Here is an 18,019-nt window from a genome sequence, read left to right as displayed (position 1 = left end):
TGAATTACTTTCAATTGTGTGCACTGCTTTTGACTGTTTAGTCATAATAGGGGACTTGAATATGCATTTGGATGTAGCCCAAGATAAGCACGCCAAACTCATTGCTGTCCTTGAAATGTTTGGTTTAACTCAGCTTGTGACTAAGCCCACCCACAGTAGAGGACACACTCTTGATGTGCTAATTTCAAAGGGTGTTGTTATCTCAAATGTGTCTTCTATGTAGTTTTATCTGATCATTTTTGTGTTTTCTTCGACCTGTCTGTTACACCCAAACCAGCAGTTGGGTCTGCAGTTGTTCGGGGAAGACTCATAAATGACAGAACAGGGACACAGTTTATGAAAATGATTAGGTTTGAGAACACCCTGTGTTCTAATGTTGATGATCTGTTGAATTCTTACACATCAGGTCTCTTAAATGTTTTGCATACCATTGCTCCTGTCAGGGTTAGAATGGTTAAAAGTAGGCAAAGGGTGCCATGGAGAAAAGAAAAGTTGGTCAGGGCACAGAAAAGGGAGTGCCAGAGAGCCGAACGGAAATGGCACAAGTCAAAACTCCAGATTCATGAAGAGGTTTACAAAGAAAAGCTATGTGTGTTCAACCAGACTTTGCGTAGAACAAAGGAGAGTTATTTTTCTGAAGACTGCAGTAATAACTCTCGTGTCCTGTTTGCTACAGTAAGCAGATTAACAAACCCTTCAGTTTCACTGCCTTTAGAACTCATTTCTACATCTAAGTGTAATGAGTTTGTAATATTCTTTAATAACAAAGTTCAAGGCATTCAAAATGCACTAATTTCCACAACACAAACAACTGCTCTGCATGCAGATAGACATCTAGAGCTGACACAATTCACACCTGTTACTGACAAAACAGTTGAAGAGATCATCTGCAGTCTGAGTTCATTGATATGCTGCCTTGATGATTTGCCCACTAGATCCAAAGTCTGTGCTGAGTAGTTTGTTACCACAACTCGCCCATCTAGTTAACATCTCCCTTCAGACTGGAACTTTCCCAAAGGCCTTTAAAACTGCTGTAATTAAGCCTCTTCTAAAGGAGAGCAATCTTGATGTCACAGTACTGAACAACTACCGGTTTATGTCAAACCTGCCATTCTTAGGCAAAGTCCTAGAAAAAGTTTTACACCAACAGCTTTCTGACTTTCTCCTGTCTAACAATGCTTTTGATACTTTCCATTAGGCCAGCTAATATGCAGCTATAATGTGTCCTAACACAACAATGCAGATGACACTCAGATCTATGTCACTGACGGCAGGAGAACACGGGCCTGTAGATACATTGTGTCACTGCAACAAACAGATCAGTGTGTGGATGCAAAACAATTTTCTCCAGCTAGACTCAGACAAAACTGAAGTCATTGTCTGTGGTCCACAGAAACAAAGAGAAAGTGTTATCAGCCACCTTGAGACTCTCTCTAAAACCCAATAATCAAGTTAGAAATCTAGGGGTAATATTGGATTCAGACCTGAACTTTAACAACCACATTAAATAAATAACATCAGCAGCTTTTTACCATCTAAAAAACATTGCCAGAATCAAAGGAATAAACCAGACAGAAGATGTGAGACAGTCCTCAACTCTGACAATGTTTAAATCCAGGCTGAAAACAGTTCTATTTATCTGTGCATATGACAACTGAAAGTATTTTGTCTGCACTCATCACTTTTAATTAAATTAATATTTTTTTATATTTATGGAATGATTTTATTTGCCTTCTTCTGATTTTATGTAGCTGTAAAGCACTTTGAATAGCCTTGTTAACAAATTGCTTTTACAAATAAACTTGCCTTGCCTTGCCTTAACCCGTCTCTCGCTCGATGACTGCTGGGATAGGTTGAAGTAGGAGATCACAGGGATGCATAGTATTTCCATCGAAAGAAAATTAAATTGAATACAACTATTCACACATGGATTAGTGATGGCCTCTGTGGTCTGAAGATCAAGCAGGCAGATGGTGTCTCCCACCATTGACAGATATAGGCACATCATCAGTTATTATAATGGAGAGACTGACAATTTGAGGGAAAATGATCAATACCTTCTACATAGTGATCCTACACATGATTTATTGAACATATCCTGAGTAGGTCCCTTCCTCTATTCCTTACAGCAGTGGTCGCCCTCGATTGCTGGTTAGAGCAAGTTCCTCTGCTGGTGTGAGATTTTTGGCTGGAGAACCCCCACCAGTGGCAGAGGCCTTGGCCTTTTTTTTTTGGTAGCTAAAGTTCAACATATTTACAGCTCAACACATTTTCTGGACAAACACATTTCTTCAAAAGGCCATTTACCACTCTGAAATTAGCCTCGATTAGATGAAGCTGAAATGTATTAGTGGAACAACTTGAAGCTTAATTGGGAGATGGCGTTTGTTTAAGTGAGGCTTTCCCGATACAGTCTGGCTTTCTTTAGCTACATTCGTGGAACACCCCTCAGGTCTTCATGTCTTTAAGACATGCATAGTCTAACCAACTGTTTGGTTTCATCTGGTTTTATAGATAAGCTATAGATAGGCTATAGATGAGCTGCAGGCTGTGCCCATTTTGCCTGAGTGCCCATTTTGCCTGAGATTTTTGGAGAGACTCACTCACAGGACAGTGAGGTGAGAGCAGTGTGTGAAAGAATGTTTGGAGAGTCTGGACTTGGGAAAAGGAGGCTGCAGGATTAAAGCTTGGTTCAAAGAAGGAGCCGGTGAGCTTTCAGTTATGTTATGTGTCTTTGCAGCTTGCATTGGAGTTGTTGTGAAATGTGGACTAATCCTGTGATCAAATTTAGGTTAAAATATGATGTATTTAAACAGTCATGTAATTAAAATGCAAGTTAAAATGTCACATTTAGTATCATGTGGGTAAAAAGTACAGTTAAAAATGTGGTGCATTTTAAAAGAGGTACAAGCTAAAAATAATTTAATAAATGTGATTTTGTGTATTTACATGAGTTGAAAGATGTTAAAGTTTGCAAGGGTAAAATCATCACTGAACAGTGTTTAAAGACAGATTTAATTTATTTTGGGTGCTTTGGTCCTGACTAAACACAGAAAGCAGCATTTTGCTGTTATGCTGTGGAACAAACTGCCAGTGGAGATTAAACTGTCACCAAATGTAGACATTTTTAAATCCATGTTAAAAATCCTTTTTTTCTCATGTGTCTATGTATGAAATCTGCACAGTATCTTTTAACTTATCGACTGTTTTTTGTTTTTATTCATTTTAATTATTTTATTTATTTCTATTTATATTCTTTTACATATTTTTAATGCTTTTTCCGTTCCCCGCTGCAATGCTTTTATTCTATGTAAAGCACTTTGAATTGTTTTGTACATGAAATGTGCTATACAAATAAATTTGACTTTGACTGTGACTTTGAATATGGGTATTTTCTAGTAGTTTAAAAATTAAATATTTGATTTTGGGTTATGTTGATTTATTATGGTTTCTTGGGGTACATTTTCTTGAACTTGTGTTTTAAGGTTTTTCACCTGTTATTGACTTTGACAACTTTCAAAATTAAAAGAAAGAAAGCTGGATCTTGGTCACTGAGTGAATTCCAGTCAAATCTTCTGAAGCAAGCTGCCTTTTCAAGTGGGGAAAGCTGCAAGTTAAATCTCACAAGAATGAGAAGCACTTGACAATACAGCACTTGACAAAAGACTTTAAATGACTCCAACGTTCTTTTGTGGGGATGGTCAGTGTGTAAAGACGGAAAGGGGGATGGGGGATTTCTACACCACACTGTAAACCCCAACAGTACTGATAACTTATAAGAAATACGGGCAAAGAAATCAAAACCAGCTAACAAGTTAACAAAGCATTTAACTATTAATGTTGTTTTAATTTTATGTGGATACATTTTTCTGAGTGAACCTTTGTGTCTAAATCATAACTTCTGAGTGAACGGAGGGACGTGGCGTATGACGTCATCGACGTTACTACGTTGAGGCTCGGACTTTCTAATCTAAACAATTCAAGATGGCTACCGTTTGGCGAGCGAGAGGAATTTTGAAGTAACGGAGGAAAACTTTTAATTTACAGTGGGTAAGTCACAAAACTGAAATTAATACAAACACATTCGTTGTGCCGTTGTAGAGAAATTTGTTCTGTGTTCCTTATTTTTATTTTCAATATGAAGAAGCAGTTTGGCTCGTTACTGTTGCACTAAGTGCAACGTTATTTCTATGCCTGTAATTAGTAACTTGGAACACTGCTGCTGTTCGCTTTGTTCTGATCAGTAAAAAGTTTACAAATTGTCGGTTGTAAGTCGTCAGGCGCAGTCAAGTTAACAGTACGGTTACCATTCATTTAAGTTGGTACGCATTAAAGTTTGAATTGGACCGTTAGGAGCTGCTGCTCGTCAGCCTTGTACCGTATAGAAAGTCAAGCTCAGCGTCTCAAGTGAAAACTTTCAGGGTGAGGAGCAATAGAGCTTAGTATAAACTTTTTTCTTACTAGTGGAATAGCACGACAGACAGTTAAGCAGGAGGAAGGTAAGAGAGAAAGTATGATACAATAGTAATACATATTATAAAAAATCAATTACCATCAGGTAGATATGTTAATGCAGATAACAACATTTCCTTATGACAGTACAAATATTTGAAAAAGTAAACATATGCAAGTTCAGTAAATGATAAACACACTCCAAACACATTTAGTTTTTGCACACTTCAACTGATTGCCCTGTACAGAGAGAAAGCCTCACGGACAGGTAAGACAGCAAAGGCACTCTGAGATATCTTCAGGATTTATGACCGCCATGTGAGTTTAAGACTAACTTTTCTGTGAGCACAATGATGGTAATTATTGATAATTTTATGATTATGTAAACTGGCTTGATATGCTGGTAAATATTTCTATAATGGTAATTATGTTTTGGTTCTCAATCTAGGAACAACATGATGTAAACATGAGACGCAGTCTGGCCCTTCGTGCTCTCCCAGTGTACCTAAGAGAGGATGACAATAAGTTCTTCAAGACTTGTAATGTAAGTATTTAGTACACCAATGAAATGTAACATGAAATATAGTATGGGAAACATACTTTTAATACCTCTTTTCAGGTTAAAATCGCTGGATAGTTTTTTAAATTTTTTTCTCAGTATAATGCTAAAATGTGGTATGTACAACCAGTGTTTGGGGATTTCTTCTCCAAATTTGAGAGAAACCTACAGTTCTCTTTTCATGCAAATCTGTTTATCGAACTGTATATGAATCGGATAAGAATCTTTAGCTGTCTGAGTAAGAAACATTTTGTTGACATTGTTAATCATGCATGACTTTAAACATTTTTACTGGAATTATCCTTGTAATTGGATTGTTTGTATTTTGCAGCCAGATGAACCAGACATTGCTGACACTCCTGTGGGTCTCCTTACTGTGGTCACTGACGACACAACCCATTTCAGCTCCAAGAGCATTTCTGTTGTAATCGAAGATTAAATTGTTGTGAGTGTTATCCCTTAGTTGAATGATGCATTTGTACTGCTGTTTGGCTTGATCTATACTTTGCATTTAGATTATCCAAAGAAACTCATTCACACATTTACCTTTGTTCAGAAAATACTAATGTCTCTTGATGACAGCAAACCACTAAAACCGTGTCTACTGAATTTAAAGAATTACTTGTTGAAAGAAGTTTGAATGCACTCATGTATAAACAGTCCATCCCTGTATGTGCGTCACTCAAAATCTGCAACCTATTTTTAGTTCAGAGGTGTTCTTAACCCCTGCTTTAAAAATAAATCAGGCTGTGACATTTTGTTTTATTTTCTCTTCTTAAGGGCACTGCTAGGGATTTGGGCTATAGCTAATTGTTTTTATGGTTGTTTGGTCTATAAAATGTTGGGAAAAGAAAATGCTTATTAAATTTTTCTAAAGCCTTAAGTGCCTTACCTTTTTGAAAGAGGTTTCTGTGTCACATAAGTGGATGTACATTGTGAAGTTGTTACATTGATACAACAGAAGTTTCAAGTTTATTTTATAATTAAAAAATTGAATGTTAGCAATGAAGTTTTATTTGTTTTTCTGTATAAGTATTAGATTCTGTTAATTTTAAGTTGACTAGTATTATGTAGACATCAATGTGTTTGAGTTTAATAGGGTTACATTTTTTAAATTGATTTCTTACAGTCTATAGGTTGTGCACAGGTAAATCTTTTGAGTTTAAGATTAGTCAGTGGAATTTAATGTAAATACGCTTCATTAAATCAATTTAAAAGAGTTGTCAGTAATTAGAAATATGAGAAAACTAAGTAAAATATTTCAGTTAAGAGACATTGTCTCTTAATTGAAATTTACAAAACAAATAAATGAAGAAATTAAGTTAGCAGAACATAGATTTTTTATATTATTAGTTTACTTAAAAATTTTATTACTATAACTTAAGTATTCTTAGGTAATCAGTTACAGCAAACATTTTGAGTATTTTGAACTAATCAGGGTTTACAGTGCAAGAAAGAAATTTACAACAACCTTTGCCCTATGGAAAGGACTCTGGGGAAGTTTCTCAGCCCTCTTTCCACAGACCTGCGCCATAAACTTAGGTGGATGCACTAACAACTTAGTGCCAACTAAGTTGAACAAACAAAGAATCCTTTTCAATAGAGTATTGGAGGAAACCACACTATGACACTTCCGACCTTATCTGGACAAAATAAACAAACGGTGACATTTGCCCTGACCCAGACCGTCTCATGGAACTCTGGAAACTCTTGAATCTTGAAACTGTATTAAATCTGTTTTATATCTTTGTACAAGTTCGTTCAGGTTGTCAGTGAAATCCCGTGATTGTGTAAAAGACCTTTTTCACAATCGTACTTGGAAGAAAAACGAAGAAATCATTATTTTAGAAAATGACTAACCTGCCAATGGAGACACACTGTCCCCTAGTGGTCTGTAGTATTGAATAGTTAAATCTAAATGAAGTCAACAACTGGACAATAGGATTTATATGATGTAACGCAACTGTTAACTGATGTTTCCTGCTGTTTCTTCTTGTATTCCATGTTTAACACAAGAAAATAACATTGTTTGGTTCGTTATTCATATGCCATAACTTTACAGACATCCATCTGAATTTTTAAACTCATAATCATTACCTATGTTATGTTGTTATTTGATGTCTTTATATCATAAGTCTCTTATATCTTTAACCTTCATATCTTAACAAGTGTTGGTGTTTTCAGAATCCACTGGACGAATGTCTATGAAACGGAGGAATGGAGAAATCGAAGTTTCTTTGTTTCATCCAAAATCTCTTAACACTAGAATTAGATCATCTTACAAAACATGCCCAGGCAGACGGCACAACAGTTTCAGGCATACCATTGGCTGAAAGTGTAGCATAAGCCTACGCCATACCCAGCCGCGATCCAAAGTCAGAGAAGTTGAGTTTGAATGAGAGAAGTCAAAATGAAATGACCAGGAACAGAGGTCAGAACAGAGAGCAGAAGAAGAGAGAGAGAGAAATGAAGTAACCAGAAGGATGAAGGAGAAGAAGCTGGAAAGAAAGGATGAAGTAGTAGATAGATAGATGCTTTTGTGTTTTTCGTCTTGTCTCCAAGTTTTTAACCTCCGCTGCTGCATAAGTCATCACACAGTTGTCTTACCAAGAGAGCCAGTGTTAAGCTTGTGAACCTTTTTGTTAATATTTTGTGAATTTAATTGCACCTCATTAGTTGGTCAGCAACCAAACCAACTCTTGGGCATTTTTGTCCTTCATTGCGGTGAACTCCTCTATACCACCCAGTTCCGTATTCTTGCACCGAGAAGCTCCGGTGTAGAAGCAGCAACCTGTTCAGGTAACTTTAAAGTCCACAAACATCACCCACAAAGAAGACCACTTGGACTCGCTGCCAATCACCTGTTGTTCGGAGCTGACATAACAGGACGAAGTGTCAGTGTGTCAACCAAGTAAGGTCTACCCTGTTCTTACCTTTCAGACGGTATGTAGTGGGTGTAGAGAGAATTCACTGTTAAAATGATAGATTAATCCAAGCTGTTAGCCTTTAACTTAAAATAATAACAAACCTAGGCTATTTGAATAACTCTGGTATCCCTACATTTTCCCCCTTAGTTTCTTTTAAATTCACTCAGTGTTTATATATAGTTTATATATATATATATAATATATATATGAACTATTTATTAATACGATATTACCACAGACATGAACCTTAAGACAAACAGAAATGCTTTGAATATGGGTGATTATATAGGAAGGATTTAACCGGTTATGTTGTGTGTTTTCTTTGTCATTTCTTTGTCATTTCTTCAATCATTTTGGAATACTTTTTGACCGGTTCTGGAGCTTTGAATAAACAGCACTGTTAAGCGTGTGCGTTTTGTGGAAAATCGCACCTTCTTGGTCTTTTCAATTTCCCATACTGTATTAATAACTTTAGCATACCAGAATCATAAGATTCTGTCTTTCCTTCTTTTGAAGGTGGTGCTGATACACAAGGTAAATAAGGTTTATTTAGATAGTCAGAACTTCTAGTAAATTCACATGTATAAAGTGAAAAGAATCAGTCCATAACTAACTCTTGTCTGTGAAGAACTTTCTTTGCTTCAATGAATTAGAGGAATATATCAGTTAAATATACCGTAAACCAGCCTTATGCAGTTCCTTTAATCCCAATAACATATTCAAACCTCTGTAATAAAATGTTGATCGATCATATTTAATGCTGTGCTGATATCCAACAGAACAAGAACAGACAAGTCCACCATCGGACGTCAAGAGGACTTAATTGGTACCTTTCACCAGTGCTGTTTCTTTGCTATGATGTGCCCTAAATCTTGTCTGACATTCTTCAAAAATATTATTTCTGTGTAAATGAGCACAAAGTTGAGATACAATTTTTATTTTTTCCAAGAGCTTTAGATATAAGTAATTGAATGGTTATAAGTCTATAATCAGCTATAATCAAGACTTCTGGATCAACAGTATTTTTTTTTTTTAAGTAAAAGTTTAATTACACACACCTTAAAAGTCTTTGGTACTAGCATGTCAACAAAGATCGATTGATCAAATCTATTATGGAAGTGTTGACTTCGGGAAAAACCTGTAACAGTCTGGTTGAGATTGGACCTGAAATGCATGTTTATGGTTTAAGCTGTAGATTAAGCTATTGTTGTTGTAACCTCTCAGAGCTTGAAACAGTGTAAACAAACAAATCTGGTTTTAATGACACTGTTGATGTACTTCATGATATCTTAGTGACAATGAGAGAGAGAGATTAATTTAATTTTCTCTCTGATGTAAACCATTTTATTGGTGAAGAAGCTAATGAAGTCATCACTACTGAGAGTTAAAGCAATACATGGCTTTACAGAGCTAGGACTCATCCTGGCTACAGTTCTGAAAAGAAACTGAAGGTTGTAGATTTTATTTTCAATCAATTAATCATAAAAAGCCATTCAAGTTTTGCTGGGGGCTTTCTTATATCTTCTCAAATTATAGAATATTCATTTCATTAAAAAACCAAGAACAAGCTGGAGAAATCTTTTATTAAACAAAGTATTTATTAGTGGCCACATGTTAAGTATATTGCAGCGCTGGACTCGGAGTGACAGAGCTCGAGCAGGAAATCCATCAGGCCGACCCCCGATATCCGAAAGCCTTTCATATTTATAGTCAGCTTTATCTCACCAAGGTTGTATCCACACTTGACAGAGTATAATTGGCCAGTTTTTAGTGGCCACCCATTGTCCTCGTTGTGTTCTTTGAATGTGATAAACAATGTGTGTGTGTGTGTGTGAGTGCTGTTTTAGGCGTGTATCTAATGTACCAGACCTATCTATTCCATTAGAGATGTTTTGTCTGACCCAGTTGTTTTGTCTTGCTATGTCATCCTCCTAAAGTCTTGGACTGTTCAAGGGCATACATTGCGTTTGTATGAGTATAGTGGAAAAGTACCAGCTATGTACATAGGCTATTTAGTAAAATATAGACTATGAATACATAATGTCTAAGAACAAAGCCAATTATAACAAATATAATTATTTTATTGTCACTGAAGAGCATTTTGCAACATTTGACAGCGAGATGCCATTGGCTACTGTTCATTGTTCGGCAGTGAAACACAGAAGGCAATGAATAAAGATAAAGACTCGGAAAAGCAAGAATGAACATTTGTAAGAAACAGATCAGAGGTTTGTATGTAGGGATGAGGGAAATGGATAGGTGGTCTGAGAGACCCAGGACTGGCAGATGAATGGCTTTATATGCCTTGAAGATTTTGCTGTAAACCTGGTTGAAAGTGTTCCTTTCTCTGCTGGGATAGTTCACATATTTGTGGAATTACGGCAGGACAGACTTCAGGTTGGTGGGGTTAAAGTCCCCTGCCACTACAATAATACTATCTGCCTGTGCAGCTAAATGCTGGTTGAAGGGGCACGTAGACAGAAATGATCTCGACTGATGTGAATTCTCTGGGCAGAAAAAAAGGGTCTGCACTGCAACATTATGCATCCAATGTCCTGGTAGCAGTGGGTGGCTTTGGTGGATACATTAGTGCATCATCTGTTATTGATATAAACACGTAGTCCTACTCCTCTGCTCTTACCAGAGTCTATTATTAGGTCTGCTCTGAAGACGGCGCAGCCTGCTAGCTCAATAACAGTGAGGTCCAGCCGGGTCTCGGGAACGACCAAAACACAATATTCCAGGCTTTGGAAAGTTGTCCGCAGTTGAAGCTCGTACATTTTGTTGTTTAGCGACCGGGCGTTAGTTATGAAGAGACTGGGAATGGTTGGTTTTTGGGGTTAGCCTTTAGCGTCGCCACTAGCCCACCTCTTTTGGCCCACTTTTGTTTTCTGTTCCTCTGCTGCCTACGCCACTTCCCTGGGGGAATGGTAATGCTTGCTCCGGCTGCTTTGCCTTCATGTTTTGTCTGAGAAATCTTTTCCTGCTGCAGCTAGTAATTCCACTCTGGAGTATTGCCAATGTGCAGTCAGTAGAGTAGGAAAAATAATTAAAACATTTAAAAAAAAAAAAAAAGAAGTGTGAGAAGAATAAATATGATAAACTTTTAAGAGTGTGGGCCGTTGCATCCATGCTATTTAGTAAAAGTAAGTCTTCTAAATTAGTGAATCACCAGTCTCGCTGAATTAAACGAAGGAGCCAACCTCCTCTGACTAATTACCTTCTTTTTCAGAGGAGCAACATTGTACAGTGTTGTTTGCATTGAAGGTGTAGTTCCATCAACAAGATCACCAACTAGTGTTGGGGTGAAGTCTGGGTACTTGTTCTCTGTTGCACTGAAAAAATTATGATGGGATTTATTCTTTAAATTTGCTTACAGTATTCTTTGATAGACACCTACATCAAGGATTTTTTTTCTTAGATGATGTGTAGTTCAGTAATATAAACTCAAAGGTTAACAAAAGACAGAGTTATTATGCATTTGAGATTTTGCATTTTGAGAAAAACTAATTCAATCTAGTGTAGAAAATAATGTAAATAGTTTGTCATGAATGTTAAAGTCACCCACATCAATTATTTAATCTGTACTCAGCAGTAACTGAAATAAAAAGTTTGAGAATTCAGTCAAAAACTCAGATTAAAAGCCAAGTATATCAGGTAGCCACAAATAGAAGTGGTTATTGCTATTTTCACTTTGGGAGAGAAAACTGAGAGTCAGGCATGCAAAAGACTTAAAAGTAATCTTGGGTCTATGACTGAATAGTAACGCTGATTTGAAGGTTGCTGCCTCTCCTCCTCCTCAGTCTGTGGTTTGATGGTTTCATTTTTACTCAAAAACAGACTTTTGCCATTATTTTTCAGTTTCAGTCCCAGTCATTTTTGTAATTTTACAATTGCTCATCTTGTCATGTTGTCATGGTTAACATCTAAATTAAACACTAAAATATATTGTAGTTGTCAGTAATATTGCAGGGGATGTTAGGGGATATAATACTAGGAGATAGGGAATACTTTTGTCTTTGATACTTTTGTATTTTTTACTCTTAGAGAGTATCATTTTACCTCAGTTGAAGACACTATTGCATATGTTGCCATCTCAAAACTCCATGGAAGTTCATGAGGGCTTTCAGAACATGTCAAGCCCTAGAGCATGCACTGGCTCATTTCATGAACCCAAGTGTAGAGAGAAGACTCTTCTGATTTCATGCCTATCATTCCTGCCCTTAGGGTGAAAGGGCATCTGCAGAGAACTGCTGAATACTTTAGTGAGCTCAGTTTATTGAAGCTGAATAAGGGTACCCTTTGATGTTTCAGCTTATAGTGAAGTGGTCTGTCAGCAGCTCTGTGATCAGTGCAAGCTGTTCTTTAAAATAATCACACTGTTATGCCCTTCTTTATATCTTGAAAATGGTAATGTCTCGATAATTTATCAATGGTCAACAAAGAATGTTGTGCTTTTTTTTTTCTTTTCAAAAGAAAATGCTAAAATGTGTGTATGCGCACTTGTACCTCGACACGCCTGAGGCATCATGGAATTGTTTGGCGCAAGGGGGGTTGATGTGATATTTTGAATAGAAATTCTAACACTACATGAATTATCAATGTATAACAAGTGTGCTGAATGAACTATGAAGGGACATTTGAATTCACAGAATAACTTCTTCATTGTTGTAAATCCACCGGGGGGAGTTATCTCTCACAAGATGTGGCAATGTGTGGTCGACAGATTTTGGGTGGGAGGTTGTCGTTTGCAATTGTTTAGGCCTGCTGAAGACAGGAAGATAGGTGGTTATCTATTCCTGTGTGAGGAGGGGAGGTCTTCTGTGTGCTGTAGATAGTCAGAGCTGGGTGATGATGATCTGACAGTCATGATGTATTCATAAATCAGCTGCATTTTTGTTTCAGTTTGGTCAAATGTATCCCTTATCAACTCACTTAGGGACTTATACTCACTGACCTGTGCTTACGAGAGGTTAACACGGGTAAAACGTCAGATTCCCTACATACACTATATTGCCAAAAGTATTCACTCACCCAAAATAATTTAATTCAGATGTTCCAATCACTTCCATGGCCACAGGTGTATAAATTCAAGCACATAAGCATGCAGACTGCTTCTACAGATATTTGTGAAAGAATTGGTCGCTCTCAGGAGCTCAATGAATTCTAACATGGTACCATGATTGGATGCATCCTGTGCAGACACATGGAGAAGATATCAATGCCATAATTGAGAGTGACAGACTGCATTAACAAGGAAACTGAGGTGCTTCTCCATTAACAAAGCCTTGATCACCAGTGAAAAAACTGCTACACATAAAGAAGAAAGCTGTCCAGGAGGGAGACAGAGAGTTATTGAGGACTGTTTAAAAACAGCTGAAAGTATTCACTCACCCATCCAAATAACTAAATTCAGGTGTTCCAATCACTTCCATGGTCACAAGTCCAAGCACCTAGGCATGCAGACTGCTTCTACAAACATATGTGAAAAAATGGGTCGCTCTCAGGAGCTCAATGAATTCCAGCGTGGGACCGTGATAGGAACCTGTGCAACAAGTCCAGTCGTGAAATTTCCTTGTGACTAAATATCCCACAGTCAACTGTCAGTGGTATTATAACAAAGGGGAAGCAATTAGGAACGGCAGCAACTCAGCCATGAAGTGATATGCCACGTAAAATGACAGAGCGAATGCTGAGGCACATAGTTTGCAGAGGGGACTTTCTATAGAGTCAATCGCTACAGAACTCCAAACTTCATGTGGTCTTCAGATTCGATCAAGAACAGTGCGTAGAAAGCTTCATGGAATGGGTTTCCATGGCAGCTCTCTCGAGTGACGAATCACGCTTTTCCATCTGTCAATCTGATGGATGAGTCTGGGTTTTGGCGGTTGCCAGGAGAACAGTACTTGTCTGACTGCTTTGCGCCAAGTGTAAAGTTTATGATGTGGGTTTGGCCCCTTAGTTCCAGTGAAAGTCTGAATGCTTCAGCATATCAAAAGATTTTGGACAATTTCATGCTCCCAACTTTGTGGAAACGGTTTGGGGGTGGCCCCTTCCTGTTCCAACATGACTGTGAACCAGTGCACAAAGCAAGGTCCATAAAGACCTGGATAAGTGAGTTTGGTGTGGAGGAACTTGACTGGCCTTCACACAGTCCTGACCTCAACCCGATCGAACACCTTTGGGATGAATTAGAGTGGAGACTGTGAGCCAGACCTTCTTATTCAACGTCAGTGTCTGACCTCACAAATGCACTTGAATTATGGTCAAAAATTCCCATAAAACACTCCTAAACCTTGTGGAAAGCTTGCTCAGAAGAGTTGAAGCTGTGATAGCGGCAAAGGGTGGGCTGACATCATATTAAAACCTGTGGGTAAAGAATGGGATGTCCCTTAAGTTCATATGTGTGTAAAAGCAAATCAGCTCTCTGTAGCTTTTGGCAATATAGTGTATTTTTTCAAAATTGTACAGAGCAGTCAAAATCGTGCCTGTCTTAGGAACCTCCAATAGTTAATAATAGTTAAAAAAAATTTTTTTTTTTTTTAAAAATGTGGCTATTCCTCCCTGGCTCCTATACAATACACACTGTAAAACAAACTGTACAAAACAGTAAAAGCACTGGCGGCAAAGATTCCAAGCATTTACCGTAAATTTACAGTAAATAACTGTATCACAGAACTACATACAATAACTGTAAAAAGTAGATTTTACAGTCAAAATTAATTAAAATGCAGTATATTATAGTTGCTAAATGCTTATCATACTGTAAAATAACATGTAAAATACATATGTAAAAAAAAAACATTAAAATAAGACAACTTTCAGATTGATCTCTGTAAATTCACGGTATACATTATTTATTTTAGGAAATAGCCCAGTCTATCTACAGTAACTTCATGTTGAAATACTATTTCTTCCATGTACAATAACAATGTTGTAACATATAAAAACGAACTAGGTTCATAAAACTAAAGGTAAATGTCTGCAAATTTACACTATTGATCTGTCATTTTAGAGAATTAGTATATCAAAAAACAACCGTTAGACAGTGGAAAAACAAGCTAAATACATTAGAAATACATTTTAAAAATAGCTACATTTAGGGCCAGTACCTGTAAATTAAGGGTATTTTAGTATTTTTTTCATTGAATGGCATCCTCTATTTAAAGTAATTTCTTGTTTAAATATTATTCTTTCGTGTACAATGACTGAGAAATAATGTGTAAAAATGCTATTATGTTGGTATTAAACCAACGATAAATGTCTGCCCATTTACAGTATTAATCTGTCATTTTAAAGAATTACAAAATTTATAAATGTTCATGGGACAGTGGGGGGTAAAAAAAGAAGAAGAATAAAAAATAGCTGCAGTTTGTAACAGTCGTTGGTGGAGGTTGGACCCAAATGCAGCTCTTTCAATATAAAAAGGTTTTATTCCAAAAAACAATAAAAAAAAAAAAAAAACTAAATACTTACATGTGTTATAAATATGGAGCCTGTCTGATTTTTCCTGTTCTGCTGTTGTATATGGTGCGTCTTTTGGAGAAACACAAGTTAGAGCAGCTTCTCTCTGTTAGCATTACATTAGATATCAAAGGCAGTCCAGATAGTTTTAGCCACAGGTTTGATAGCAGACCTGCTAACTTGGCATCACTGATGTCAGATAGATAGAAAGAATAAATGAGTGGCATCGCTATTATGGTCCTGCATATTAATATGCCCAGTCCCCATCGGCTTACAAGACACCATAAGTTCAGATTTATAAACCAAAAAGGAAACTGATACATCTCATCAAATCTGTCAAATAATTTTCACCAGTAATGGTAATGAAAACAACACCAATGATCCCACTGTAATTCACAGAAAAATCTTAAAAAATAATCTAGTACTTTCTGCAAAATATTTCTTTTTTACAGTACTTCAGTGAATTACTTTTATGTATGATGCATGTATGTTTTATTTATACCATTAATTACCCTGTAAAAAAAAAAAACCTTAAACACACAATTAATTACCCGCAATTTAGAGAAAAACGCTTTGAATGACTTGATTATGTAATTGTGTATGTCTTCGTCATCATGGACAGCAATCTGTAAATTTGATACCTCACATTTATGTAAAATGTAAAATGACATTCAAATCTTTACAAATATGTTGAATTGCCATTGAAAACATAATATTAACATACTATTTAATCATGATAAATTACCTGGAATTCTAATGGCAAAATTTAAATTACTCCCAATATCTCAATACATACAGACATTTCATTGTTTTTTTGAAAGTCAAAACCAAAAAAAATCATGTCAAAACCTGTAAGAATACATAATACTTTCTTTGAAACTTATTTAAAGTTCACGTTCCATAAAATTATATTTTGAATTGTCTTTTTACAGTAATGTACAGTTAAAAAACTGTTACTATTACTATTACTATTACTTCAACCACGCATGCTAAATAACCTACAATTTTGTGGAAATAACTACAGATTTCTGTTATTTTTATATACATTTTGTCCTTACTATTATTAGGAAAGCTCTGTAAAATTACATCACATTTTATGTAAAATTACATTTGAATATGACTTAAACATGTTAAATTACCTTTAAAAAACATAGAAATAATGTAAATTATATTATTGGTAATTACATGTAATTCTAAAGGTATATATTTGAATTACTGCTAGTATCTGTTAATTTTTGTAAAAACATACAGAATTTAGCATGTAAAATTAGAGTCAAAAATGTACAAATACAATAAATTGTCATTAATAAACATAATATTTATGTAATCTTACATTGTAGTTCATTAACTGTAATTTTAAGCATAAAACTTAAAATTACTGAAAATATCTGTAAATCTACTGGCATTTCCTTGTTTTATTGGAAAACAGGAAAAATCTGTGAAAAATTACAGAACATTTCCTGTAAAATTACTTTTTTTTTTACTGTGTACACATATCAAACAAAGTATACAATACATACAACATATATAATACAACAAATGTAGCAATATGATAAATAAAATAGATTAGATTTTAGTATTCAGCCACAGTTGATTATCACTGCCACACTGTTTCAGGTAAGTCCTCACTCTTGTTTCAGTCACTAAAATTTCAACATTTTATCAATTCCATAAATGTTTTGTAGCAATTGAATTACTTCCATGTTTGTACATTGCTATTTTATCATTTTTCCTGAAACAATAAATGGTAGATTTTGTGTTGCAAATGATTCTTGCAGGGTTTTTTTTTGTATTTTCACAACTGTTTTTAATCAAATCAGCTTTACTTAAAGTGTCTTATCACTGAACACTGTTTTTCAGTTTATACCCATATATTTTCATTTCCTAAACTTCCAAAATTTCCTTTTTACATTGAACCCCCTAATATGTATATCTACAACTGGAATTGTTCATATGAGGTGCATCAGCATAATGCTAAAAAGTCTCAGATCCTGCAAGCTGTTATTCACTGTGTTTAGAAATGGTTCAATCATGGCCAGCTATAGTTTTTCAGCAATGTTTGCCTCAGGTACTCTATGCAATCAGAGCTAGGCCAGTCTTCAACACCACACAATTCAGTGAGCCTTGGGCACCCTGGGCCACTCTCCAATTCATCCATTGTTTTTCTAATTTTTTTGTATCCCTTGTGTAGCCATAATCACCCCACAAGCCTATCTATTTTAGAAATGCTCCAATCCTGATTGGTCATCCTCACCGTTTTTGCAGCTCATCGACTTGACCTTACTCTCTTTACCTATTTAAAATACATAAACCTCTAGAACTGACTGTTCACATGCTACCTAATAGAATAATCTTTCACAGGCGCCAGTGCAAGAAACATTTTTTTACGGACACACTCAGGAGTCACATCTTTACTATGTGCCAACTTTGCTTGTTATTAGTTTTAATGCTGTAACTCCGTAATACGTAATTCCTATCTGTATGATTTCTATAAGGAAAAATACTAAAAGAGAAATGAAAATAAATTATTTTGTTTGCTCTATGATTAAAGATGTTTTTTGGTAAATGTTTATTTAGAATTTAGTAATTACTGTCAGTACCTTGTGAACAAAACAAC

The 18,019-nt window shown here is 35.9% G+C and overlaps 1 protein-coding gene and 1 long non-coding RNA gene across 2 annotated transcripts in view; both read left to right on the top strand.

The window, feature by feature from the left end:
- The window catches only part of cnih3 (cornichon family AMPA receptor auxiliary protein 3), a 148,247-nt gene that overhangs the window by 89,962 nt on the left and 40,266 nt on the right, over positions 1–18,019 (top strand). The gene's annotated exons all lie outside the window — the stretch shown is intronic.
- Positions 3,973–5,953, top strand: LOC140267302 (uncharacterized). Its single transcript, XR_011907205.1, has 3 exons — positions 3,973–4,050; positions 4,901–4,996; positions 5,343–5,953. It is a non-coding gene; the product is annotated as an uncharacterized lncRNA (long non-coding RNA).

This window comes from Leuresthes tenuis, unplaced genomic scaffold (genome assembly GCF_036924035.1).
Source record: "Leuresthes tenuis unplaced genomic scaffold, fLeuTen1.0.hap1 SCAF_13, whole genome shotgun sequence".
NCBI lineage: Eukaryota > Metazoa > Chordata > Actinopteri > Atheriniformes > Atherinopsidae > Leuresthes > Leuresthes tenuis.
Note: the sequence above shows the minus strand (reverse complement) of the source record. Positions and strands in the feature narration are given on the sequence as shown.